At 41.9% G+C, this 27,418-nt stretch overlaps 1 protein-coding gene across 3 annotated transcripts in view; it reads left to right on the top strand.

Annotated features, from left to right (window-relative positions):
* Positions 1-27,418, top strand: part of STXBP5 (syntaxin binding protein 5) — a 641,864-nt gene that overhangs the window by 380,832 nt on the left and 233,614 nt on the right. The window lies entirely within an intron of this gene.

The raw sequence follows: 27,418 nt of genomic DNA, 5'->3' as shown, positions 1-27,418 counted from the left end.
TTTATTATAACAAAAAGTAAAAAATAATGCATTTTTTTCAAAATTGTCGCTCTATTTTTGGTTATAGCGCAAAAAATAAAAACCGCAGGGGTGATCAAATACCACCAAAAGAAAGCTCTATTTGTGGGAAAAAAGGACATCAATTTTGTTTGGGAGCCACGTCGCACGACTGCGCAATTGTCAGTTAAAGCGATGCAGTGCCGAATCGCAAAAAGGGGTCTGGTCTTTGACCAGCAAATTGGTCCGGTCTGCAAGTGGTTAAAGAAAAAAAAAACGACTGCTTTTTTTTTTTGTTTGTTTTTTTTTTTTTTTGTTTTTTTCTCCAGTGTCCACTTTCAGGAAAAATGTTTTGGTAGTTTTTAATTCATCTTGGGCCTAAAATGATTTTTAACCATGTCCAAATAAAGCACAAAACATCTCTGGCAAAATAAGGGTAAAGAGGAGGCGGCAGGAAATAAGGTTGCATGGTATTTCCTTTTTAGTATTGCGTATTCTGTACATAGGCAGTGTTCAAAGCGTTTGTAGATCTCTTCACTCCTCCAATAGTGAAAAGATCTACTCTGTTTCATAAACTGGCACATAAAGGAGAAAGATCTCCTCTGAGAATGCCAGAGAATGAAGCATTGAAAAGATTTCACTGCTTCATAAACGGACACCTAAAATGTGCATTTTAACATGTGAAAAAACAGTCTCTGGCAGTGAAAGGGTAATCTTCTACCCTTTTACAGCTTATATACATAGCATGAACAGTGACAAGTTCTATTTACTGAAACTTCTATCTAAAGTTATGTTGTTCATCCCTTGTGATAGCAATAAAAGTGATAAATTGGAGACCATGTAAAAATAAAAAATAAAATTAACAAAAACAAATTAAAGCACTCCTGTCCCCCTGTACTCATAGGTGGACATATCTAGGTTTTGCATGTATATGTAATCAGTGTTTGCACCACACATGCAATGTATTGCAGCAGGTTTTTAGCCACTTGGATGGCTTTTACTTCAGCATCAGCATCGCTAGCTGAAAAGATACCAGAGTCATGACTGCAGCTGCAGCCATGGCCCAGGTATAACCACTTTAATCACAGTGCGTACAGGTAAATACTTTTGGTGGGTAAAGTATTTATGAACCCTTACCTTGTAAAACAACCTGTTCAGTTTAAAATAGAAATGCAAGGCAAAGTGTTTTGATAGTTTATTTTTGTCAAATAACCAAATGGAAAGTAAATGAACAGAAGAGAAAATTGAATCAATATTTGGTTAGACTACCCTTTGCCTTCAAAACAGCATAATTTCTAGGTACACTTGCACACCGATGTTGAAGGAACTTGGCAGGTAGGTTGTTCCAAACATCTTGGGGAACTAACCACCACAGGTCATCTATCTCAAATCCATCATCTCAAATCTGCCTGTCTCTTCATGTAGTCCCGGTCACTCAATGTATAGATCAGTGCTCTGTGGGGGCCAATCTCACACTTGATGCTATGACATGATAAATTACAATCTGCCTTTATTTCTCAGCATTGAGGACACCTTTTAACTACTTGCTGACCAGTCGCCCTTGTTATACGGTGGCAGGTTGGCTTCCTAGCGAGAATCACTTTAGCTCTACAGAGACCGTTTTAAGGGGTATAGAGGGAATGCGCCGCCGGTGGCACTCAAGTGCGACGTGAGAGCCGATGTGCAAGACCGGCGGCCGTTGGCCACCCGAGATTGCTTCTTAGAGAGCCAGAACGGGGGATCTGTCAAAGTAAACAGACAGATCCCCGTTATGACAAAGGAGAAGAGTGAACTCTGCTTTTCCTAGTGATCAGGAACAGCAATCTCTCTCTACTCCCTGTCGGTATACTGCCCCCACGGTTAGAAACCCCTCCCTAGGTAACACTTAACTCGATCGCCCCCTAGTGTCAACCACTCCCCTGCCAGTGACACATTTATACAGTAACCGGTTGCTATTTTTAGCTCTGATCGTTGTATAAATGCCAATGGGCCCAAAAAAGTGTCAAGTGTCCGATCTGTCTGTCGCAATGTGGCAGTCCTGCTAAAAACCACTGATCACCACCATTACTAGTAAAAAATAAAAAAAAATCATAAAAATGCCATACATTTATCCCCTAATTGGTTTGCGCAAAAGTTATAGCATCTACAAATCAATATACCCTTATTGCGGTTTTGTTTGTTTTTTTACCAAAAATATGTAGAAGAATACATATTGGCCTAAACTGAGGAAGAAACTTTAAAAAAATGTATTTTTTGTTTATAGTGCAAAAAAAAAAAAAAACTGCAGAGATGATCAAATACCACCAAAAGAAAGCTACATTTTTGAGAAAAAAAGGACGTCAATTTTGTTTGGGTACAGCGTCGCACAATTGTCAGTTAAAGCAACGCAGTGCCATATCACAAAAAATGGCCTGGTCATTAACCGCTTCGCGCCCGCCCTATAGCCCGAAAGACAACTGCAGAGTGGACGCTAAGTAAAAAAAAGTGCCATCCGCCCCCAGTGCCATGTGCCACCTGTTAGTGCTATATGTCCCCAGTGCCATCTGTTAGTGCTATCTGTCCCCAGTGCCACCTGTTGTCAGTGCCATTTGTCCCCAGTGCCATCTGTCATCAGTGCCACCTGTTGTTGGTGCCATTTGTCCCCAGTGCCATCTGTTATCAGTGCCACGTATAAGTGCCATTTGTCAGTGCCACCTGTCAGTGCCATTTGTCATCAGTGCCACCTGTCAGTGCCATTTGTCATCAGTGCCACCTGTCAGTGCCATTTGTCACCAGTGCCACCTGTCAGTGCCATTTGTCATCAGTGCCACCTGTCAGCGCCATTTGTCATCAGTGCCACCTGTCAGCGCCATTTGTCATCAGTGCCACCTGTCAGCGCCATTTGTCATCAGTGCCACCTGTCAGCGCCATTTGTCATCAGTGCCACCTGTCAGCGCCATTTGTCATCAGTGCCACCTGTCAGCGCCATTTGTCATCAGTGCCACCTGTCAGTGCCATTTGTCATCAGTGCCACCTGTCAGTGCCATTTGTCATCAGTGCCACCTGTCAGTGCCATTTGTCATCAGTGCCACCTGTCAGTGCCATTTGTCATCAGTGCCACCTGTCAGTGCCATTTGTCGTCAGTGCCACCTGTCAGTGCCATCTGTCGTCAGTGCCACCTGTCAGGGCCATCTGTCGTCAGTGCCACCTGTCAGTGCCATCTGTCGTCAGTGTCACGCGTCATCAATGCCACGTATTGGTGCCACGCGTCATCAATGCCACGTATTGGTGCCACGTGTCATCAGTGCCACGTATTGGTGCCACGTGTCATCAGTGCCACGTATTGGTGCCACGTGTCATCAGTGCCACGTATCAATGCCATCTGTCATCAGTGCCACGTGTCATTATCCTGGTGCTCCAGGGCCTTCAAAAGTGTAATAGGTAGTCAACAAGTTAGATGTGTAATTTATGCTCCTAGAACACGTGATGGCGCTCCCTGCATGTTGGGCCTCTCTATGTGGCCAGGCTGTGAAAAAGTCCCACACATGTGGTATTGTAATACTCAGGAAAAGTAGCAGAATTTTTTGGGGGGTGTCATTTGTGGTATACACATGCCATGTGAGAGAAATAACCTATTAAAATGACAATTTTGTGGAAAAAATGTAAAAAATAAAAAATCTTAATTTTGCAAAGAATTGTGGGAAAAAATGACAACATCAAAAAGCTCACTATGCCTCTTACTAAATACCTTGGAATGTCTACTTTCCAAAAAGGGGTAATTTGGGGGTTATTTGTACTTTCCTGACTTGTTCGGGTCGCAAGAAATGAGATAGGCCACCAGTACATCAGATGTGATCAATTTTGTATGATTCGCACCATAGCTTGTAGACTCCCTAACTTTTACAAAGACCAAATAATATCCACTAATTTGGGTTATTTTTACCAAAGATATGTAGCAGTATAATTTGTGGCCAAAATTCATGAAGAAAAATTAATAATTTGCATAATTTTGTCACAGAAACAAAGAAATATGCGTTTTTTAAAAAAATTTCGATCTTTTTTTCATTTATAGCACAAAAAATAAAAACCCCAGAGGTGATCAAATACCTCCAAAAGAAAGCTCTATTTGTGGGAAAAAAAGGACACAAAATTCATTTGGGTACAGTGTTGCATGACTGAGTAATTGTCATTCAAAGTGTGAGAGCACCGAAAGCTGAAAATTGGTCTGGGCAGGAAGGGTGTTTAAGTGCCCAGTAAGCAAGTAGTTAAGGGGGCAAATCTTCCCTTCTTTAAGTGGTTAATCCTGACCTAAGTCCCACTGGTTGCTGACAGTTTTTTGTGCTGATGACACTGCTGGGCATCTTCCAATGTGAGGTCTTTCATCTACTGCATTAAGTTTCCTTGGCCGACCACTCCGTCTGTGGTCCTCAGTGTTGCCCGTTTTTTTTGTGCTTTTACAGAAGAGCTTGAACAGTATATCTTGAAGCCACAGTCTGCTTTGAAATCTTTGCCTGGAAGAAACCTTGCTGGTGCAGTATAACATACCTTGTATCTTGTTGCTGTGTTCAGTCTTGCCATGGTGTATGACCTGTGACATAAAATGGTCTTCCATAACTTCACCTTAGTAGCAGAGTTTGGCTTTTACCTAGTTTTACGCCTCCTACATACCCTGTTTCCCCAAAAATAAGACCTAGCGTGATTGTCGGTGATGGCTGAAATATTAGCTCTACCCTCCAAATAAGCCCTAATTAAAGTCCTTGTAGGTCCTTAATTTCAGGATAGGGCTTGTTTTTGGGGGAAACAGAGTAGGGCTTATTTGGGGGGTAGGGCTTATATTGCAGCCATCAATGACAATCACGCTAGGTCTTATTTTCGGGGAAACAGGGTAGCTCTTTGTTTCAGTCAACCTACATATGAAATTGATGATCATTAGCACCTGCTTGGTATAATTGGTTAATCATACACCTGATTCTAACCCTACACAATTCCTGACTTGATGCTGGCACTAAAGCCAATGCATAGTCGCAGCAAATATTGATTTGATTTGGATTTTTCTTGCTTTGTATTTTGTAAATTGTAAAAAAATAATTGTAGATTTTTGAAAGCATTCTTACTTTACAGCATTTCTTAACACCTGTCTAAAACATTTGCAAAGTACTGTATATCAGATCTTTTTGACTCCAGGCCCACTTTTAGCACCAAGCAATTGTCTTGCAGATGGAAGAACTTTTCTACTTTATAAAACGTATATCTTAAATTGTCTATTTTTGATGTTGGTATAATAGTATGCTTTAGAATGTTTATCGTGCAAAATCTTTGGCCGTCCCCCAGGGGTCTGTGCTGTGACCAATCGTTTTAAGTTGTGCATAAATGACCTGGAGGATGGAGTTCAATCTCTGCATTTGCGGACAATACTAAGCTAATCAGGGCAATGACTTCTCCACAGAATGTGGAAACCTTGCAAAAAGTTCTGCCCAAATTAATGGGGTGGACAACTACACGGTTAATGAGGTTTTATGTAGAAAAATGTAAAATAATGCATTTGGTTGGCAAAACTATGAATGCAATCTATTCATAGGGGGGGGGGGACCTCTGGGGGAATCTAGGATGGAAAAAGGACCTGGGGGTCCTATTAGATGATAGACTCAGCAATGGCATGCAATCCCAAGCTGCTGCTAACAAAGCAAACCGAATATTGACGTGCATTAAAAAGAGGATTGACTCCAGAGATAAAACAATACTTCTCCCGCTCTACAAGACTCTGGTCCATCCACACCTAGAGTATTCTGTGCAATTCTGGGCACCGGTCCCCAGGAAGGATGTACTGGAAATGAAGCGTGTACAAAGAAAGGCAATAAAGCGAATAAAGGAGGATATTGGTTATGAGGAAAGGTTGTGAGCACTGAACTTATTTTCTCTGGAGAAGAGACGCTTGAGAGGGGATATGATTTCAATTTACATATACTATATTGGTGACCCCACAATAGGGATAAAACTTTCTTTGTGGAAGGGAGTTTAACAAGACACATGGCCACTCATTAATTTTAGAAGAAAAGAGGTTTAACGTTAAACTATGTAGAGGGCTCTTTACTGTAAGAGTGGCAAGCATGTGGAATTCCCTTCCACAGGTGGTGCTATCAGCGGGGAGCATCGATAGTTTCAGAAAACTATTAGGTAAGCACCTGAATGACCACAACATACAGGGATATACAATGTAACACTGACATAAACAAACACATAGGTTGGACTTTTTTCAAACTCACCTACTATGTAACTATGTAATGTTGACATATATGTAAATGCTTTAGGAGCTCATAAACCGAAGTAGCACATTATATAGTTCATATTTCCTTAGTAATCAGACTTATTTTTTTTACTTTGCATAAATAAAAAAATAAAAAAAACTGCAAAATCTTTGTCTAGACATAGTTGTCGTAGGCACCTTCTTTTATTTTAATGTTTTCTGTTTGGTGACTGGAAAGGAAAGCAGTTAATTATCACTTTTAATGTAATCCTAGTAAAGACATTCTTTGTGTTTTCTGAGGTGTGTGCCATGATTGGATGCTATTCCACTAAGGTCTTAACCTTGTGCGTTAATGGAGTCTATTTATAGGACCTTGGATAATCTACTGCCATTTCTTTATAATTAACTCAATTTATATTGTTTTTCTGTCATTTTTAATAACCTCTGTCGTGTACTTTGGTTTTTATTTCACTTTGGTGATTTCTACTTTTGGTCAGCTATTAAGTCATTAAAGCATCCCAAGTATTTAGCTTCTACAAGTTCCATTGTATGACTGATTCAGAATGTTTGTGCAGGCTTAAGCAGTATTGTTGCAACAGTAAAAATACAGCAGCGGCCCTTTTTTCCACCGGGGACCAGTTTTAAGGAAGGACATTTTGCCATGGACCAGTGGGGGGGGGGATGTGGGCTGTTGTCTGGTTGATGGATAATGGGGATTAATGGCATCATTGTTGGGGGAAGGGCTGGTGATCAATAATTGAAGCACATTATTTCTATTATTACATTGTCATATATAATGAAATAGTTTAACTCGCCATAATGCAGAATCAGTGAGAGCCCTGTGCTTGTCGCTTGCCACCAGATGCAGCATGTTGCCTGCCACCTTCACCTGCCACCAAATGCAGCATGCTGCTTGCCACCTTTGCCTGCCACCAAATACAGCATGTCGCTTGCCACTGCTTACTAGATGCAGTTTTCTCTGTGCAGCGTATGAGCTGAGGAGAGCAGTACCCCAACCCCTGCCCCGCCTGTGTGTCCCTGGGGATTGCCACTGTCCCACCAATGAGATCCTGTATCCCAGTGTTTGGTCCTGGGGAATCTAACACCAGCACCTCACAGGTAAGCCTGAAGTGTGTTTTTCTTACTTGGACATCCTGTGAGTGTTCTCCCCCTTGTAACCAGTATACCTGTATAGACATCCTTAAGGATGACCCGGTAGTCTCCTGTCAGAAAATGCTGACTTCTGTTAGAGATGAGCTTCTCTCCACTTTTAGCTTGTTGAATCTTGTCATTTAGAATTTTAAAGTCCCCTCAGAAGGTCCATCTCCAGCTAGGACTTCAGCCGGTCCTAGTGCAGACTCTAAAGCTGAAGCGGGATCTGCCCATTCTTCTCCGGAAGAATCGAGGTTAGATACAGGGCCCAGGGATAAAGAATCCACAAGGGGCTTGAGGTATAAGTTAATAATTGGAAGATGTAGATAACTTATTAAAGGCTATCTATATGACACTTGATATAGAAGAGAAGAAGGTACAATTGTCTAAATATACCCTTATGTACAAAGGTTTGCATAAGAAAAAGGCTGTCGTTTTTCCCATGCATATTTCCCTTCTTGATACAATCAAGCTAGGGTGGGAAAATCCAGAGAGAAAACCTTACCTTTTTTTTCAGGTAACCTTAAAAGGTTTTCATTTGAAGAGGAGACACAGTACAGCCATGGAACAAAAATCCTAATTTAGACGCGCCTCTTTCAAGTTTCAAAAAACTTTCAATTTCTAAGCCCTTCGGTCTGTCCTCAGCCCCATGCGTTTTTACGAAGGAGTTGGAGGCACTGGCTTCGCTAAGGTTAAAGGCGATAACTATGATCCCTTACCCGGATGATCTAGTGGTGGCGGAGTCATACTAAAAGTTGATAGCGGATCTCCAGACTGTACAGAACTGCCTTCAATCTCTAGGCTGGTTACTAAACAAAAAAAGAATCTTCCTCAATTTCGGCCCAAAAAGTGACATATCTGGGGTGCTAATTTTGCTCAGTAGACCAAAGTTTTTTTTCCCGAAGGAGAAGGTCTCAAGAATGAAGCAAACAACGTCGGCCTTACAGACCAATAAGTCGGTCTCTCTGAGAGAGGTTTCAAGAGCAGTGGGTCTGATGACCTCTTGCTTTCCTGCAGTGCCATGGGCAAGATTTCATCAACACCCATTACAGTTGTTTCTACTAAGAAACTGGGACAGAGAAGCAAGTTCCCTGGAATCAAGGGTCTTGTTACCCTCCAGGGTAAAAATAAACTTTTGGTTGTTCTCGAGAACTAGGGTCATGGGGCCTTGAGGACTGCCCTTTTATCTGGTAGGGGTTAACTTGTTTCCTGTCCGGGTAGGAGGAGCCCTAGGTCTCATGGGCTCTCCTGGAAGACTCTCAGAAAAGGAGTTACTGGTAAGTCTAACTCTGGCTGCTCTGCCTTCTGTCCGAGTGACAGATCCAGCCAGGAGATTGCACAGCGCTCGCAGGGGGGCTTGAAATGTCTGTCCTCTGTTCTGTTCTCCTGCCAGGACTCCAACATGGCAGTGGGCGGTGCTGTGTCAATATTCACTCCATAAGATGCAGACACATTTCCCATCATATTTTTTTGGGGGAAGAGTGTCTTTTATGGAGTGAAAAATATGAGAATATAAATAAGTAATAGAAAAAAGCATGACAAGACCTCTTAAATATGAGATCTGGGGTCAAAAAGACCTCAGATCTCATATTTACACTAAAATGCTATAAAAAAAAATTTCTCCTTTAAGAACTATGGGTGGAAGTGACGTTGCTTCCACCCTCCCATGCCATGGAGCCGAGCAGGGGCCATTTTCCCTAAATTTCTTCTAAACCAAGAAAAAAACACTGCACTATCCAAATGTGCAAGATAAAGCTGCTACTACACAAAAATTGATATTTTAGCAAAAAAGTGCAGATGTTACAAAAAAGAAGTAGCGCTAAACCCTTATGTTGAAACAAAATTGTAAACAATTAAGCATCCATGTACAAAACCACATAGACTTTACAAGAGAAAAATATTAGTGAACAAGTGAACCCCAAATCATTGTGCTCGTGTATAGAAAACAAATAATTGGAAAGTGCAAATATAAAGTCTTTTTTATATCCAGAAGAATATTTGAGTCCCGCGTGTAAATGACACTTCAAATATGCCATCTAGTCCCCAAAAGGGTAAACATGCGAACACCCATGTGATGATACCGCCACCTCAACAGATGTAGGCTTACCAGATGATTATGACCCAAAAGAATGTATATTCTAAGGGTGTTGCAAGCTTTCTATTGATGGTAGATACTCAAATTTGCCGGTATTTAGAATGCCCAATGATGTAAATTTGGCCAAAGCTGGACTAACAAACAGTCATCCAAACAATTCTTCCCACCAACAGTAGATTCTCTCCTCACATATAAAGGCCCGGTTCAGGATAATGAATGTATAGAAGGAAAACATAGGACCATATAGTGTAATTCCGTTAAAATAAAATGTATTAAAAATGATGGTAACAAACTCATATTTCTGTAGTTCTAAACAAGCGCTTCATACAAAACAGGCGGCAGTGGAGTCCTCCCGATGTGTTTCGTCCTCAGACATCATCTGGGGTGCCCATCCACTGCTGCCAGACTCACTTTTATAATCTAAAAGGCAATGGCTTTATATCAGTTGATAGCTGCTATCATAAATCGTGGTTGTGTTCGGTCCCACGCAGACAATTTCTGAGATATCATCACATGGGTGTTCACATGTTTACCCTTTTGGGGACTAGACAGCATATTTGTAGTGTCATTTACACGCGGGACTCGAATATTCTTCTGGATATAAAAAAGACTTTATATTTGCACTTTCCAATTATTTGTTTTCTATACATGAGCACAATGATTTGGGGTTCACTTGTTCACTAATATTTTTCTCTTGTAAAGTCTATGTGGTTTTGTACATGGATGCTTAATTGTTTACAATTTTGTTTCAACATAAGGGGTTAGCGCTACTTCTTTTTTGTAACATTTTCCTCTCAGTCACCAGCCAGGCATCCACGGGAGAGGACACAATAGTCTCCACTGTTACCGGCGGCTCCGGTAAGCCGTGGAGATGACCGGAGCGTGGTGGAAGGGGGAGGGCTCCTCTCCCGCCACCAATAAAAGTGATCTTGCGGCGAATTCACAGCGGAGACCACTTTTATCTGAAAGAGAAACGCATGCCGTTTCCGAAAATTCCAGGGCTGTGGCAGCTAGCTGCTGCGATAACCCCAATATTTAGCATCAAAGTACCAACATACGGGTACGGCGATTTGTGTGAAGTGGTTAAAGTATATTTTTTCTTAAATTGCTTTTGAAAGACTGCTGCGCAAATATTGTGCGACCATAAAATATTGCAACAACCAGCATTTTATTTTCTAGGGTCTCTGCTAAAAAATATATATAATGTTTGGGGCTTCTAAGTAATTTTCTAGCAAACATACAATTTTTTTTTCTTGTAAGCAACAAGTGTGCAGCATATGCCTTCCCTCCAGAAAGGATTCTTCCTTGATTGCTATGCCAAATAGGTGATGGGTGATTCTTATCACATCAAACTAGTTCAGAAGAATCTGGTACACAGACATAACCACATTTCTAGAAGATGACCCCAGGCCTCTTCAGACCTACTATCTTGATGCCCTTTGTTCCATTCTGCTTCTTAGTCACTGGCTTAAAAGGCATGGCTGTTGAAATCAGTCTGAAAGTAGACCTATTTCTGATGCTTTCATTCCCACTATATTCAAGACCACCACCTCCCTACCATCATAAGTTTTTTTTTTTTCTCTGGCCCGGAGGGAACATCTCTCAGGTGCGTCTGGGGAACAGGGTTTCCTCACCTCTTCTTTTTTTTTATTTTTTTTTCCTTTTTTTTTTTTTTTTTTAGGCCCTAAGCCCTTCCAATTTACCCAGGCTTTGCAGCAGTACATACAGACTCCTTTTTCCCCTTTGTGCTCGGAGAGAGACTTGGTAGATCCGTTCGACCCGCTCCAGCCAAGAGGCAGCTGTGAGTGCAGCGCTGCTATGTTTTTGGTGAGAAGTGTGTTGGCCATGCCGGAAGTGATATCACTTAAAGGCAGGTCGGTCTCTGGCGTAATTTTCGGTGTCGGATGCAGGGGGAGGAGGCAGGGTTGGTGCTGGCATCTATTTCCGGTCCAGTGTAGTAGCACTATAGGAGTCTGGAAGCGGAGCGTTAAGCCACCAGTGAAGAGCTGTATGATCGCGATGGAATTCTCAGCGGGCTCTACAGTGGTGGTACCGGCACAGGCGCCAGCAAGGCCCAGGTAGGGGGCAGCTTAAATCTGCCCATTCCTTTTCTTGGGAATCTGGTCCTCCCCTTTTTTCCCTCCTAGTGAGGGGGGCCTGTGTGGGCACTTTGGGTTTTCTTTTCTTCCTTAAAGTGCACCTTGGGGTGGTCCACAAGCAGAAACTTGGTCTCAGCAAAGGCCTCCTGTTTTTTTTCCTTTTTTTTTCTCTTAGGCCAAAAGCTCTGGTTCAAGGAAAAGAGAATGCCCCTCATGCATGGCCAAAATGGGATAGAATTGGAAGAAAGCCTTATGCAGCACCTGCATTACTTCCTTAGTTAGAGAGTAATTGGCTTCAGTCAAAAAGGAGCTGTATACCATGATTCAGTCATTCTGTGATTCATTGGCTAATCCGGCAGCTAGTCAGCCCTTCACATCCAAGTCTTCCCAGGTGTCGCTTTCCACACCAGAGAACCTTTCGGAAGGCCCTTCTAGCAGGCAATCTCTCATTCCTTCCAGTGAAGGATCAGAAGAGGAGGAGAATGAGGGGGCGGTAGCCCCATGTAAATTTAAATTGTCCCTGGAAGAAGTTGATGGGTTACTTAGAGCCATACATGTGACCTTAGGCCTAAGTGAGGAAAAGAAATAACTAACACTATACGACCGCATATATGCAGGTCTTGGTGAACCTAAAGTTCAGACTTTCCTGATTCATTCTGTCTTTTCAGACTCAATAAAGAAGCAATGGCAGGAACCAGAGAGAAAAGCCTTTCTCAAGAGCCTACAAGAGACGTTTTCCATTTGAGGAAGATCCCTCGGCTGTATGGAACAAAGTTCCCAGAGTGGATGCGGTCTTCTCCCAAGTCCCTAGATCCACCAACCTGGCCTTTGAAGTCATGGGGGTTTTAAGAGACCCAATGGATAAGCATATGGATCTTTTTCTCAAGAGGGCTTGGCAGTCAGTCATGAGCAATTCACAACCAGCTATGTATGGCTACAAAATGTGTAGCCGGAAATTTGGAGTACTGGGTTAACCAGTTAAAAGCTCATATAGTAGCAGATTCACCCAAACAGGAGATTTTAGATTCCTTTTCTACCTTGTCCTCTGCCGTAGCATACATAGCGGATGCTTCAGCCGAAGCAATTAAAATGTTGGCTAAATCTGCAGCCTTACCAAATTTGGCAGGAAGAGCATTATGGCTGAAGACTTGGCCAGGTGATGCGGCATCAAAGAGCAAGCTCTGTGGAAATCCATTTTCAGGGGACCTTCTCTTTGGCCCTGCTCTGGATATCACTTTGAACAGGACTGCGATAGGAAGAAGTCCTTCCTGGTAAAAAAAAGAAGCAACCCCCAAAGCGCTTTTTTCGACCTCAAAGAGCTCAGGAGCAGGACAATAAGTCCCAGGGGAAATGGAAGAATTGGTCAGCACAGAAAGCTAAAAGCAAGAGCGTAATCCTTTCCCATCCTCCTATGCAGGCCGGAAAATCTCAATGACTCGATCCTGCGGGTAGGTGGAAGGCTGAAAAATTTTCTTCCACAGTGGTCAGCCATCACATCAAACCAGTTTATACTGTCAAATCTTGCTCAAGGCTATGCAATAGAGTTTACGGAACTCCCCTCAAGAAGATTTCTTGTTACGAATATCCCAAAAGATCAGACAAAAGCCCTGGCCGTGAAGTCCTCATTAAGGGAACTGATACAGAAGGGCATAGTGATTTGAGTGCCACCAGAAGAGCAACAGGGGTTTTATTCTCACGTTTTCTTGGTAAGAAAGCCATCAGGAAAATTCAGTTTGATCCTCAATCTAAAACCTCTAAACAAATCTGTCATGTACAGAAAGTTCAAGATGGACTCGATTTTTTTCTGTCAGAAATCTGCTGATCTCAGATTGTTTCATGGCGTCATTAGATTTAAGGCAAGCATACCTGCATATACCAGTGTGAGGGCTTGCCTAGGTTGGAGTCCATGGTGCAGAGATGTACGCTCACCCTTGCAAATATACACAGCCCACAGTAACAAATAGATAAGCTACCTGGGATGTGAATCTGTGCACGGGGGCTTGACAGGAATTTGCCAAAGGATTGTCCAGGTAAAGCCGTAGTCAGGGATTCCAGAAGTCAGAATAAACTATATACAAGCCAGGGTCGGAACCCGGGGTCAGTCTTGGAACACAGGAACCTTTGGCAACAAGAGACAATAAACTGACAAAACCCACAGAGTGAGGCAGTGTTTTATACCCAGCTGATTAGGTAACCTGCCACAGCTGATCCAAGAGTGACAGGTACAAACAGAATTGGCCACAGTACTTATGCAAAACTAGGCATGGCTGGAAAGCAGGCTGAATAGAACTGAGGTGTGGCTCAGAGGTAAAGAAACAGGAGCAAGAACAAACAGTCATTAGTTCAATACCACCCAGAGCCACTTGGGGCGCGACCACACCTGGCCGTCTAAAACACACTCACTTCACTCCCAAAGATACCTCAGGTTGGCGGTGAAGATGGAAGGCGTAATTCATCATCTACAATTCAGTACCTTGCCGTTTGGGCTGTCATCCTCACCTCTGATTTTTACCAAGGCGATGGCACAAGCTCTGGCTCCGCTTCGTCTTTAAGGAATCACAGCGATTCCTTTTCTGGACGACTTACTATTCTTTGCCCCCCCCCCCCCCCCCCCTTCAAAAGAAAGGTTGCTGGACAATTTGACCAAAGCATGCACACAACCATCTGGAATTCCTAGGATGGATTCTAGGAACTCAACAATGCCGGCTATTCAGTGGACAAGGCTGCACTTCAGGTGCCTACAAACATTTCTCCTGAGGGCATCACAACTTAAGATCTCTGAACACAGGTGAAGATTCCAGCTCGAGTGAAGGGATCACTTTGGTGGTGGAGGAGTCGGGAGATCCTATCAAAAGGCCAAGAGTGCACATTTCCAGTCGAAAAAAGACTAACTACAGATGCCAGCTCTTGGGATGGGGGGACCCCCCTAGAGGAAAACTTCACTCAGGGAATTTGGTCCAAGAGGGAGGCGACAAGGTCCTAAAATAAGAGAGATTTAAAGGTAATTGCCTTATCTCTATTGATATTTGCACAGGATCTCCAATTTCACCACATTTGTTTTGACGGACAACGCTAGGGCTGTGGCTTATTTAAACAGACAAGGGAGCACAAGGAGCAGGTCCTTTTAGGCAATGGCAACAGAAATCTTGCTGTGGGCAGAAAGGCACTTGCTGTCCCTGTCAGCAATCCACCTGAAGGGGACCCTGAACAGCGGGGCAGCAAAATGGTCTCTAAATCCGGAGATCTTCGCATCAATTTCCAGCATGTGGGGACTACCGGAAGTGGACCTGTTTGCCTCAAAAGAGAATGCACAGGTTCCTTTATTTTTTCCTTAAACAATCTAAATGGGTCTCTGGGCACAGGTGCTCTAGCGCATCCATGGAGAAAAATTCAACAGGAGAAGGTACCAGTCATCCTAATCATGCCATTTTGGCCTAAAAGGGCCCGATTCTCAACCGTTCTGGCAATGGCGACCAAGTCTTGTTAGCATCTACCTCTCAGACAGGATCTGCTAATCCAAGGTCCAGTAAATGACCCAGAAGTGGCCAGCCTGTCTCTCGCAGCCTGGTATCTGAAGAGCATCTCTTAAAGTGCAAAGGATTTTCTGACCATTTAGTTACATTACTATCAAGCAGAAAAAGGGTAACAAGAGCCATCTATACAAAGGTCTGGAAGGTCTATAATTCATGGTACGATTCATCGACCTAGGGAGGCTTGTTTCCATCTTGGAATTTTTGCAAGATGGAGCAGATAAGGGACCAGCGGTCAGTACCTTGAAAGCGCAGGTTGCTGCACTTAGAATATTCTTAGAAAAAACTGTAGCCTCGGAACCACTAGTAGTTACATTTTTTTAGAGCTCTTACAAGATCCAAACCAGTACTGGTCAATAGTTTTCATCAATGGCATCTGTCAGTAGTCCTACAAGCCTTAACAAAGAGTCTATTTGAGCCTTTGGAAGAGACATCTCTCAGATGCCTCAATCTTAAAACCGTCTTTCTGATCGCCATTACCTCAGCATGTCGGATCAATGAGCTGCACGCTCTTTCAATTAAAGAACCTTACCTGTCTGTGTTACCGGATAATTATACTCAAGACAGATCCAAAGTTCTTACCGAAGGTAGCCTCGATACATAATCATTCCCAGGACATTATTCTCCCAACCCTCTGTACTAATTCATTGGGTGATAAGGAGACCTGTTTTCCTATGTTAGATGCCAAAAGGCTTTTGTTATGTTACCTAAAACTAACAAACAGGCTCTTTTATTCTTTTTTCAAGCAACAAGAGAGGTTGCCAGACTTCAAAAGGCTTCTTAGCCAGATGGCTGAAATTATCCATTCTGGAGGCTTATTCACATGCAGGTTTGTCTCCAGCAGTGGGAATTTGTGCACACTCAACCAGAGCGCTTGCAGCCATTTGGGCAGAGAGAGCTGGTGCCACCCCTGAACAAATTTGCAAGGCAACAACTTGGTCAACTTTCCACACCTTTGTGAGACACTACAGGCTGGACCTCACATGTGGTTCCTGGTCTAGGAATATCCAGCCTCTGTCCTGAACTCTACTCAAGATATGGAATTTACAGGTAAGTCATAATTAGTTTATCTCATTTTGGGATAAAAATTTTACATGAATAAAAGCTGACCATTTAACCACTTTAGGACCGGCGCACGACGATGTACGTCCATTTTTTGAAGAGGGATATCTCGGTAACTGCAGCAGCTGCTGCCACAACTGAGATATCCATCTCTTCAGGCGCCAGTCGTGTGTACGATAATGGTGGTCTCTGCGGCGAGTTCGCCACAAGGTCACTGTTATCGGTGGCGGGAGAGGCGCCACCCCCCTCCCGCCGCTCTCCTGCACCCTCCGCCTCTTACCGGAGCTGTCGGTAGCGGCGGAGGCAATTGGGACCTGTCATGTCCTGGGTATGGAGATGAGTGAGGCTAAGATGGCCCCCACCCGTCTCTATACCATAGCAGGGAGGAAGTGACATCAAAACGTCACTTTTGCCCATACCTCTTAAAGGAAGATTTTTTTCAATGTCATTTTTCAAATGACATTTTTATTTTTTTTTCTATTGCATTTAAGTCCAAATATGAGATCTGAGGACTTTATGACCCCAGATCTCATATTTAAGAGGACCTGTCATGCTTTTTCCTATTACAAGGGATGTTTACATTCCTTGTAATAGGAATAAAAGTGATCCTTTTTTTTAAACAGTGTAAAAATAAATAAAATCAAGTAAAATAAATAAGAAAAAAAAAATTCATAAAACACCCGTCTCGACGAGCTCGAGCGCAGAAGTGAATGCATATGAGTAGCGCCCGCATATGAAAACGGTAGGCAAACCACACATGTGAGGTATCACCGCGATCGGTAGAGCGAGAGCAATAATTCCAGCCTTCCATTGTAACGCAAAACATGCAACCTGTAGAATTTTTGAAATGTTGCTTATGGAGATTTTTGAGGGTAAAAGTTTGACACCATTCCACGAGGGGGCGCAATTTTGATGCGTGTAATGTTGGCTATCAATTTACTTTGCGTAACATTATCTTTCATAATACAAAAAAAAAAATGGGCTAATTTTACTGTTGTCTTATTTTTTTTTTATTCAAAAAAGTGAATTTTTCCATTATTCTTTAGGGTGTTAGAAAAAAAACAATATATAATGTTTGGGGGCTGTAAGTAATTTTCTAGCAAAAAAAACTGTTTTAAACACGTAAACACCGAATCTGAAAAAGAGGCTCGGTCCTTAAGTGGTTAAAGCTCACCAGTGTCAATTTGTCGCAACACTTTTTGCCAGTTTTGCTGCACAGCTTGGGCTGAAAAGATAAAAAAGTAACAGACCTACTGACCAGATCAACAGGTGAAATTATAGGGAAAATAACATTAAAACAACAAATGCAGTTACCACATCAAAGACTGATAAGCTGCAATTTTATAAAATTTGTGTTTTTGGCATTAATTTCAATGCAAGATCACCAAGTTTGTAAGTACTGGTCGTTTTTAGTATATGATCATTGTCAATTATTTAGGATTAATCCCTGATCAATTCTTCAAATACCAATTTAGATGCTAATGTCATAAATGCATATACAGTGGTGTGAAAAAGTGTTTGCCCCCTTCCTCATTTCCTGTTCCTTTGCATGTTTGTCACACTTAAGTGTTTCGGAACATCAAACCAATTTAAACAATAGTCAAGGACAACACAAGTAAACACAAAATGCAATTTGTAAATTAAGGTGTTTATTATTAAAGGTGAAAAAAATCCAAACCATCATGGCCCTGTGTGAAAAAGTTATTGCCCCCCTTGTTAAAACATACTATAACTGTGGTTGTCCACACCTGAGTTCAATTTCTCTAGCCACACCCAGGCCTGATTATTGCCACACCTGTTCACAATCAAGGCATCACTTAAATAGGAGCTGCTTGACACAGTAAGGTCCACCAGAAGATCCTTAAAAGCTACACATCATGCCGAGACAAAAAGAAATTCAGGAACAATTGAGAAAGAAAGTAATTGAGATCTATCAGTCTGGAAAGGGTTATAAAGCCATTTCCAAAGCTTTGGGAATCCAGTGAGCCATTATCCACAAATGGCGAAGACATGGAACAGTGGTGAACCTTCCCAGGAGTGGCCGGCCGCCCAAAATTACCCCAAGAGCGCAGCGACGACTCATCCAAGAGGTCACAAAAGACCCCACAACAACGTCCAAGGAACTGCAGGCCTCACTTGCCTCAGTTAAGGTCAGCGTTCATGCCTCCACCATCAGGAAAAGACTGGGCAAAAATGGCCTGCATGGCAGAGTTCCAAGGAGAAAACCACTGCTGAGCAAAAAGAACATCAAAGCTCGTCTCAATTTCTCCACAACACATCTTGATGATCCCCAAGACTTTTGGGACAACATTCTGTGGACCGATGAGACAAAAGTGGAACTCTTTGGAAGGTGTGTGTCCAAGTATATCTGGCGTAGAAGGAACACTGCATTTCATAAAAAGAACATTATACCAACAGTAAAATATGGTGGTGGTAGTGTGATGGTCTGGGGCTGGTTTGCTGCTTCAGGACCTGGAAGACTTGCCGTGATAAAAGGAACTATGTATTCTGCTGTCTACCAAGAGATCCTGAAGGAGAATGTCCGACCATCTGTTCGTGTACTCAAGCTGAAACGAACTTGGGTTCTGCAGCAGGACAATGATCCTAAACACACCAGCAAGTCCACCACCGAATGGCTGAAGAAAAACAAAATGAAGACTTTGGAGTGGCCTAGCCAAAGTCCTGACCTGAATCCTATTGAGATGTTGTGGTATGACCTTAAAAAGGCCGTTCATGCTCGAAAACCCTCTAATGTAACTGAATTAGGACAATTCTGCAAAGATGAGTGGGCCAAAATTCCTCCAGGACGCTGTAAAAGCCTCATTGCACGTTATCGCAAACGCTTGGTTGCAGTTGTTGCTGCTAAGGGTGGCCCAACCAGTTATTAGGTTTAGGGGGCAATCACTTTTTCACACGGGGCCATGATGGTTTGGATTTTTTTTCACCTTTAATAATAAACACCTTCATTTACAAATTGCATTTTGTGTTTACTTGTGTTGTCCTTGACTATTGTTTAAATTGGTTTGATGTTCCGAAACACTTAAGTGTGACAAACATGCAAAGGAACAGGAAATGAGGAAGGGGGCAAACACTTTTTCACACCACTGTAGTATCTCACAAAAGTGAGTACACACGTCACATTTTTTGTAAATATTTTATTATATCTTTTCATGTCAACACTGAAGAAATTACACTTTGCTACAATGTAAAGTAGTGAATGTACGGCTTGTATAACAATGTAAATTTGCTGTCCCCTCAAAGTAACTCAACACAGCCATTAAACCACTGGCAACAAACGTGAGTACACACCTAAGTGAAAATTTCCAAATTGGGCCCAAAGTGTCTATTTTCTGTGGCCACCATTATTTTCCAACCCTGCCCCTTAACCCTCTTGGGTATGGAAGTTCCACAGAGCTTCACAGGTTGCCCCTGGAGTCCTCTTCCACTCCTCCATGACATCGGGCCACAGGGCATGGTTCCAGTAATCCATGTCCTTTGTCCGCTTGTCTTCAGCAAACTGCGGGCTTTCTTGTGCATCATCTTTAGAAGAGGCTTCCTTCTGGGATGACAGCCATGCAGACCAGTTTGATGCAGTGTGTGGCGTATGGTCTGAGCACTGACAGGCTGGCCCCCCACCCCTTCAGCCTCTGAAGAAATGCTGGCAGCACTCAAACATCTATTTCTCAAAGATTACCTCTGGATATGACGCTAAGCACGTGCACTTAACTTCTTTCGTCGACCATGGTGAGGCCTGTTTTGAGGGGAATTTGTCCTGTTAAACCACTGTATGGTTTTGGCCACCATGCTGCAGCTCAGTTTCAGGGTCTTGGCAATCTTCTTATAGCCTATGCCATCTTTATGTAGAGAAACAATTCTTTTTTTTTCACATCCTCAGAGAGTTCTTTGCCATGAATTGCCATGTTGAAGTTCGAGTGACCAGTATGAGAGAGTGCTCCCCATTCACACCTGAGACCTTGTAACAATAAAGTAACATGACACCGAGGGAGGGAAAATGGCTAATTGGGCCAAATTTTGGTCATTTTCAGTTAGGGGTATACTCACTTTTATTGCCAACATTTTAGACATTAATGGCTGTGTGCCGATTTTATTTTGAAGGGACAGCGAATTTTCACTGTTATGCAAGCTGTACATGCATTACTTTACTTTGTCGCAAAGTGTCATTTCTTCAGTGTTGTCACATGAAAAGATATAATACAATAATATTTACAAAAATATGGGTTTGCAAGATACTGTGTGTGGGTATATATGTGTGTGTGTGTGTGTGTGTATGTATATATATATATATATATATATATATATATATATATATATATATATATATATATATATATATATATATATATATATACACTCTATTGCATCCCTACATATGGCAAAACAATTTCAGGTGACATGTCAATCCCACCTTCAGTAAATCCTTTTATTAAAGAAAAACTTCTCATACTACCTCTAATCCACCTGCTCCCATAGTCAGTGTAACACATGGCAACACATGATTAGTAGTGCATTTTAGTGTCATTCATTTTGAAAACACCCCTATCCACCTTGTGCGGATAGGAGCCATCTGAGTGATTTCTGCTAAATTTTTTGTGCATTTAATAGGTTCCCTTAACACAACACATGTTTATATCTGTGTTTTGTAATGCACTGCAGTTCATCAGACAGGTTTAAAGGAGGCCTTAGTGTGGCTGGTATTAAGAGTGTAAAGGAACTCCGGTGATGCTTTAAAAATGGTGTGACAACAAAAAATAAAAATACTTTTATATTTTGTCCTTCAAAGCAAGACAAAAGTTGATTAGATGTGTTGATGAGTTATATCCATTAGTGATTTGAAAGAAGAATTGAATGAGCTTGACAAATCTATACCCTGTATCTTAGATCTAACCTTGGCGGTGCTGGTGATTTTTATCAGCATTTTTTTAAGCTTAAGTTGTGTTAAAAAAACTCAGATTTTGATTAGTAACTAATTTGAAGGTCTCTGGAATGGTGTGCATCAGTGATAGAACACAGCAGTACAGTGTCATAGAAGTGTGTGGCTGCTCTACTCTTTTGTATACCACTTTCTTATTAATAAAGGTTTTATTTAAAGTGTATTTCCACTTTTGCAAGCAAATTTGAGAAATCACTGTTTGCTCTGTGTCCCTATTCGCAGCATACCTACTTTTTTTTAATATTTCCTCTGTATTTTAGAGGTTTCTCAGGGGAAGATATCATGGCTGACTACAGGGTTTTTTGACCAATGACCGAGTGAGTCTTTTTTCAATGTCTATCTCTATGAACATATTGCAAGAAGACGAGATTAAATGAAAAAAATGGGACTGCTAATAGCGTACCACAGTCATAAATTCTACAGAAAGCAAAATCTAAATGTAAAGTAGTGAGTGTACAGCTTGTATAAAACCTGTCTGATGCACTGTGGTGCCTTACAAAACACACATATGTAGCACGGACCCTCGAAGGAGCAGCTGATTTTATTGGGCTTACCGTCACCTCCTTCACCTCGTATGCGTCTAGGGGTTTCCCAAGGTAGATGGCCCAAGAACTGTAGAGACTGACGATAGATCCACTTGAAGGGATTTTTATTTGCAAAAAGTAGTTAACCACACAGTGTCTCAACTTAGGATCAGAGGGTTTGGGTGAAAAGTCCAGGTACTCTTATTGTTAAACTCAGTAGAAAACAGTTTCTCACTTTGAATAAATCCAGAGAATAGCCATTCACAACTGGATCCTCACCATAATTGGATAGTCCTTCTCTCACCAGGCCTAGCAGCCAACAGGGTGTTTGAGTCAGGAATAAGTCTCTGCCACAGACTTTGCTATAGAACACTTGAAAACTTTTAGAACACTCGTGTGGTACCAGTATCTTGCAGCTGCTCCAGCGATACCTCACGAGATTGGATTCACTTAGGTCCTTCAGCTTTTCCAGGCTCTTGTTGAGAAGCCAACCCTTGTGTGGCCTTCTCCCTGAAGAGTCCTCCCCTGGATAACTTCACAGTTGCTGGGCCTCTCCACTAACCGAGAAGGCACTGGACCACTTCTGAATCCTTCCCTCATTTCTTTTCCTAGGGCTAGCCAGCCCCGAGACATAAAGTAGGGTGTATCCGCACCCCAGGCCATGGAAGTCCGAAACACGTGACATCTGCACCCTAAGTACCCCCTCCTAGAAAGCACAGCAAGAGGGACACTCCCACTGGGCTGGTTACAAAAGAGAGCAACCTTAATGCACCTAACTAGACTGCGTTTCATGCCTGCCAAAGGTGACTGCGCCCCCCATGGCCAGGCAGAACACCCTGCAGTCCAGCCAGACTGATGCTGAGGTCAAAATTTATAACAATTAGACCCAAACCAAACTGAAGTTTTGAGGGTAACATTAAATTTCAAAAACATATAGCGTGTGCTCTTCAGGAGCCAGCGCTACATATATAAACATGTGCTGTGTTAAGGTAACCTATTAAATGCACAAAAAAGTGAACAGAAACCACTTGGATGGCTGCCATCCGTGCAAAGTGGATAGGGATTTTTTCAAAATGAATGACGCTAAAATGCACTACTGATCATGTGTTGCCATGTGTTACACTGACTATGGGAACAGGTAGATTAAAGGTATTTTGAGAAGAAGTTTTTCTTTAATAAAAGGATTTACTGAAGGTGGGATTAATAGGTCACCTCAATTAGTTTTGCCATATTTAATGATGTAATAAAGTAAATATATTTTATATAATATAAATCGTCACACAGCCATTAATGTCTAAACCGCTGGCAACAAAAGTGAGTACACTCCTAAGTGAAAATGTCCAAATTGGACCCAATTAGCCATTTTACCTCCCCAGTGTCATTTGACTCCTTAGTGTTACAAGGTCTCAGGTGTGTTAAATTTTGGTGTTCTTGCTCTCACTCTCTTCAACATGGCACCTCTAGGCAAAGAACTCTCCGAGGATCCCTAAAAAAGAATTGTTTCTCTACATAAAGATGGCATAGGCCAGTGATGGCGAACCTTGGCACCCCAGATGTTTTGGAACTACATTTCCCATGATGCTCTGGCACTCTGCAGTGTAGTTGAGCATCATGGGAAATGTAGTTCCAAAACATCTGGGGTGCCAAGGTTCGCCATCACTGGCATAGGCTATAAGAAGATTGCCGAGACCCTGAAACTGAGCTGCAGAATGGTGGCCAAGACCATGCAGCGGTTTACCAGGACAGGTTCCACTCAGAACAGGCCTCCCCATGGTCGACCAAAGAAGTTGAGTGCGTGTGCTCAGCGTCATATCCAGAGGTTGTCTTTGGGAAATAGACGTATTAGTGCTCACAGCATTGGTCTGCATGGCTGTCGAGGGAAGCCTCTGCTAAAGATGATGCACATGAAAGCCTGCAGACAGTTTGCTGAAGACAAGCAGACTAAGCACATGGATTACTGGTACCATGCCCTGTGGTCAGATGAGACCAAGATAAACATATTTGGTTCAGATGGTGTCAAGCGTGTGTGATGGCAATCAGGTGAGGAGTACAGTGTGTTTTGCCTACAGTCGAGCATGGTGGTGGGAGTCTCATGATCTGCGGTTGCATGAGTGCTGCTGGCAGTGGGGCGCTACAGTTCATTGAGGGAACCATGAATGCCAACATGTACTGTGACATACTGAAACAGAGCATGATTCCCTCTCTTCGGAGACTATGCCACAGGGCAGTATTCCAACATAACGACCATAAGCTCACCTCCAAGACGACCACTGCCTTGCTAAAGAATCTGAGGGTAAAGGTGATGGACTGGCCAAGCATGTCTCCAGACCTAAACACTATTGAGCAGCTGTGGGGCATCCTCAAAGGGAAGGTGGAGGAGCGCAAGGTCTCCAACATTAGCCAACTCCATGTCGTCGTCATGGAGGAGTGAAAGAGGACTCCAGTGGCAACCTGTGAAGCTCTGGTGAACTCCATGCCCAAGAGGGTTAAGGCAGTGCTGGAAAATAATGGGCACACAATTTTGACACTTTGGGCCCAATTTGGACATTTTCACTTAGGAGTGTAGTCACTTTTGTTGCCAGTGGTTTAGACATTAATGGCTGTGTGTTGAGTTATTTTGAGGGGACAGCAAATTTACACAGTTATACAAGCTGTACACTCACTACATTACATTGTGACGATGTGTCATTTCTTCAGTGTTGTTACATGAAAAGATATAATAAAATATTTACAAAAATGTGAGAGGTGTACTCACTTTTGCAAGATACTGTAATTGGATAAAAAAAAGTTTACGTTTTTTATTACAATTTAAAATTACATTTAAGAAATCTAACATCTGTGTCCCATGAGTAGTTGGCCCACATAAAGCCATATATGTTACTGAATTTTTGTAAAAGCCCATACATTATGCAAGGCATCAGACCTCTGATCCTGCTGTAAGACAGTGGGACATGAGATAAAAACCTGGTAAGAAATTTTATACTCCCCAGATTTAAAATATGAATGTACAACCAAGCATTTCTGGAATGCAGACTGCATCTTCTAAGCTCAAAAGGTTTTCTGCCTTAATGCATTCTCTCCACCGATACCATTACACAGAAAGACGGTAATGTAACTATTTCTTTTTTATAAATTCTTTATTTTTTCCTCTTTTCTTTCCATAGATTTCACATTACATTTCATATATATCTACAACTTCTTTAACAGCTATATCTTATAATATTTCAATCCATAGCTCAATTCCACGTCATCCTCCCCCATCCCTCACCATTCCCTCCCAAGAAAAAAAACAAAAAAAAAACAAAACAGAATTTTCATAATAATACCCCCCCCACGACCCACCAGCTCTACCATATTTCAAATGTTTCACATCATACGTTTTCTATAATTTAGATATGGAGCCCAAATCTTCTGATATTTCTCATCTTGATCTCTCATTGTCATTGTTAAATTTTCCATTTGTTGAATTTCTGCAATTCTCTGAAACCACTGTGCTCTATCTGGAGGGTTGCTTTTTTTCCACAGAGCTGGAATACATGCCCTTGCTGCTATCAATAAGTGTGTCAGCAAAGAATTTTTGAATGTAACTGTAATGTAACTATTTCTGACTGACTTAATTTCATTTAAAAATGTCTTTTATAGCCTCTTTAAAAGTTCCTTCCTCAGTCATATTCCTTGAATCCTTGAAATAAGAAAAAATGGAATCATAACCACTGTGATTGATATGGGGTTTTTCTTTGTCAGTCGTCTTTAGCTCCACTTAGTCTGGATATTCCATATTTGAGGGTGATTCAGAATCATGCATTAGTGTGCAGTTGAACCTGCAAATGAAATAAAAAAAAAAATAAAAAAACACCTTCCGTTTCCTTAATTATGTAAATGCTTTAAAGGTATAAGCTTTTTGCACCAACCTGATTTTACTGCAGGTACACAATCCTAGACTACCAATAAAGACTCTTGTAATGTAATCTGTTATAATGTTAGTGTACTCTACACTGAGATTAGTTGCATTTGATTTTTTCCAGCTCCAAATTGCTTGTACAGCCCTATTAAAGTGGTTGTAAACCTCAGACATGAAATATGAACAAAGCGTATCCCTCTATATTGTTTACTTGTCTCAATTAAGAGCACAAAGTGTCTGCTGCTTTGTTCCTCTATCGGCATGAATCACTTGTGACAAGTTTTTTTGACACCAAGAGAAAAAAGGTGACTGAGGAGGGACTTATAAATTCTCGATTTGAACGGATGTTGAGAAGGGAAGACTACAGGTACAACTTAGTGCATTCGGAAAGTATTCAGATCGCTTCACTTTTTTCCACATTTTGTTAATTGATTAAATTCATTATTTTCCTCAAAATTCTAAATACCATCCCCCATAATGACAACGTGAAAGAAGTTTGTTTGAAATCTTTGCAAATGTATTAAATAAATCCCCATGTACATAAGTATTCACAGCCTTTGCCATGACACTCAAAATTAAGCTCAGGCACATCCTGTTTCCACTTTTCATCCTTGAGCTATTTCTACAACTTGATTGTTAACAGTGCATGTCAGAGCACAAACTAATTCATGAAGTCCAAGGAATTGTCTGTAGACCTCCGAGACAGGATTGTATTGAGGCACAACGAACACATTCTGGATGCACTGTATGGAGGATTTGTTTCATCTCTGTGTATCTGTGTGCATGAGGCCAGTTACTTTACTGGGTATACAGTGGGGAGAACAAGTATTTGATGCGCTGCCAATTTTGCAAGTTTTCCTACTTACAAAGCATGAAGAGGTCTGTTATTTTTATCATAGCTACTCTTCAACGGTGAGAGATGGAATCTAAAACATAAATCCATAAAATCATGTTGCATGATTTTTAAATAATTTGCATTTTATTGCATGACATAAGTATTTGATCACCTACCAATCAGCAAGAATTCCGTCTCTCACAGACAGTTTTTTCTTTAAGAAGCCTTCCTATTCTCCACTTATTACCCATATTAACTGCACCTGTTTCAACTTGTTACCTGTATAAAAGACACCTGTCCACACAATCAGACTCCAACCTCTCCACAATGGCCAAGACCAGAGAGCTGTGTAAGGACATCAAGGATAACATTGTAGACCTGCACAAGGCTTGGATGGGCTACAGGACAATAAACAAGCAGCTTGGTGAGAAGGCAACAACTGTTGGTGCAATTATTAGAAAATGGAAGAAGTTCAAGATGACGGTCAATCTCCCTTGATCTGGGGCTCCATGCAAGATCTCACCTCATGGGGCATCAATGATCATGAGGAAGGTGAGAGATCAGCCCAGAACTACACAGCAGGACCTGGTCAATGAACCGAAGAGAGCTGGGACCATAGTCTCAAAGAAAACCATTAGTAACACACTACGTTATGGATTAAAATCCTGCAATACACACGAGGTCCCCCTGCTTAAGCCAACTGATTCCTAGGCCCATCTGAAGTTTGCCAATGACCATCTGGATGACCCAGAGGAGGAATAGGAGAAGGTCATGTGGTCTGATGAGACAAAAATAGAGCTTTTATTCTAATCTCCACTCGCCATGTTTGGAGGAAGAAGGATGAGTACAACCCCAAAAACACTATCCCAACCGTGAAGCGTGGAGGTGGAAACAACATTCTTTGGGGCTGCTTTTCTGCAAAGGGGACAGAACAACTGCACCATATTGAGGGGAGGATGGATGAGGCCATGTATCACAAGATCATGGCCAACAACCACCTTCCCTCAGTAAGAGCATTGATGATGGGTCGTGGCTGGGTCTTCCAGCAT

Source organism: Lithobates pipiens, unplaced genomic scaffold (assembly GCF_037356315.1).
Source record: "Lithobates pipiens isolate NorthernLeopardFrog02 unplaced genomic scaffold, aLitPip1_a1.2 Scaffold_18, whole genome shotgun sequence".
Lineage (NCBI taxonomy): Eukaryota > Metazoa > Chordata > Amphibia > Anura > Ranidae > Lithobates > Lithobates pipiens.
The sequence above is the reverse complement of the archived record's forward strand: the minus strand, read 5'-3'. Positions and strand labels throughout refer to the sequence as shown.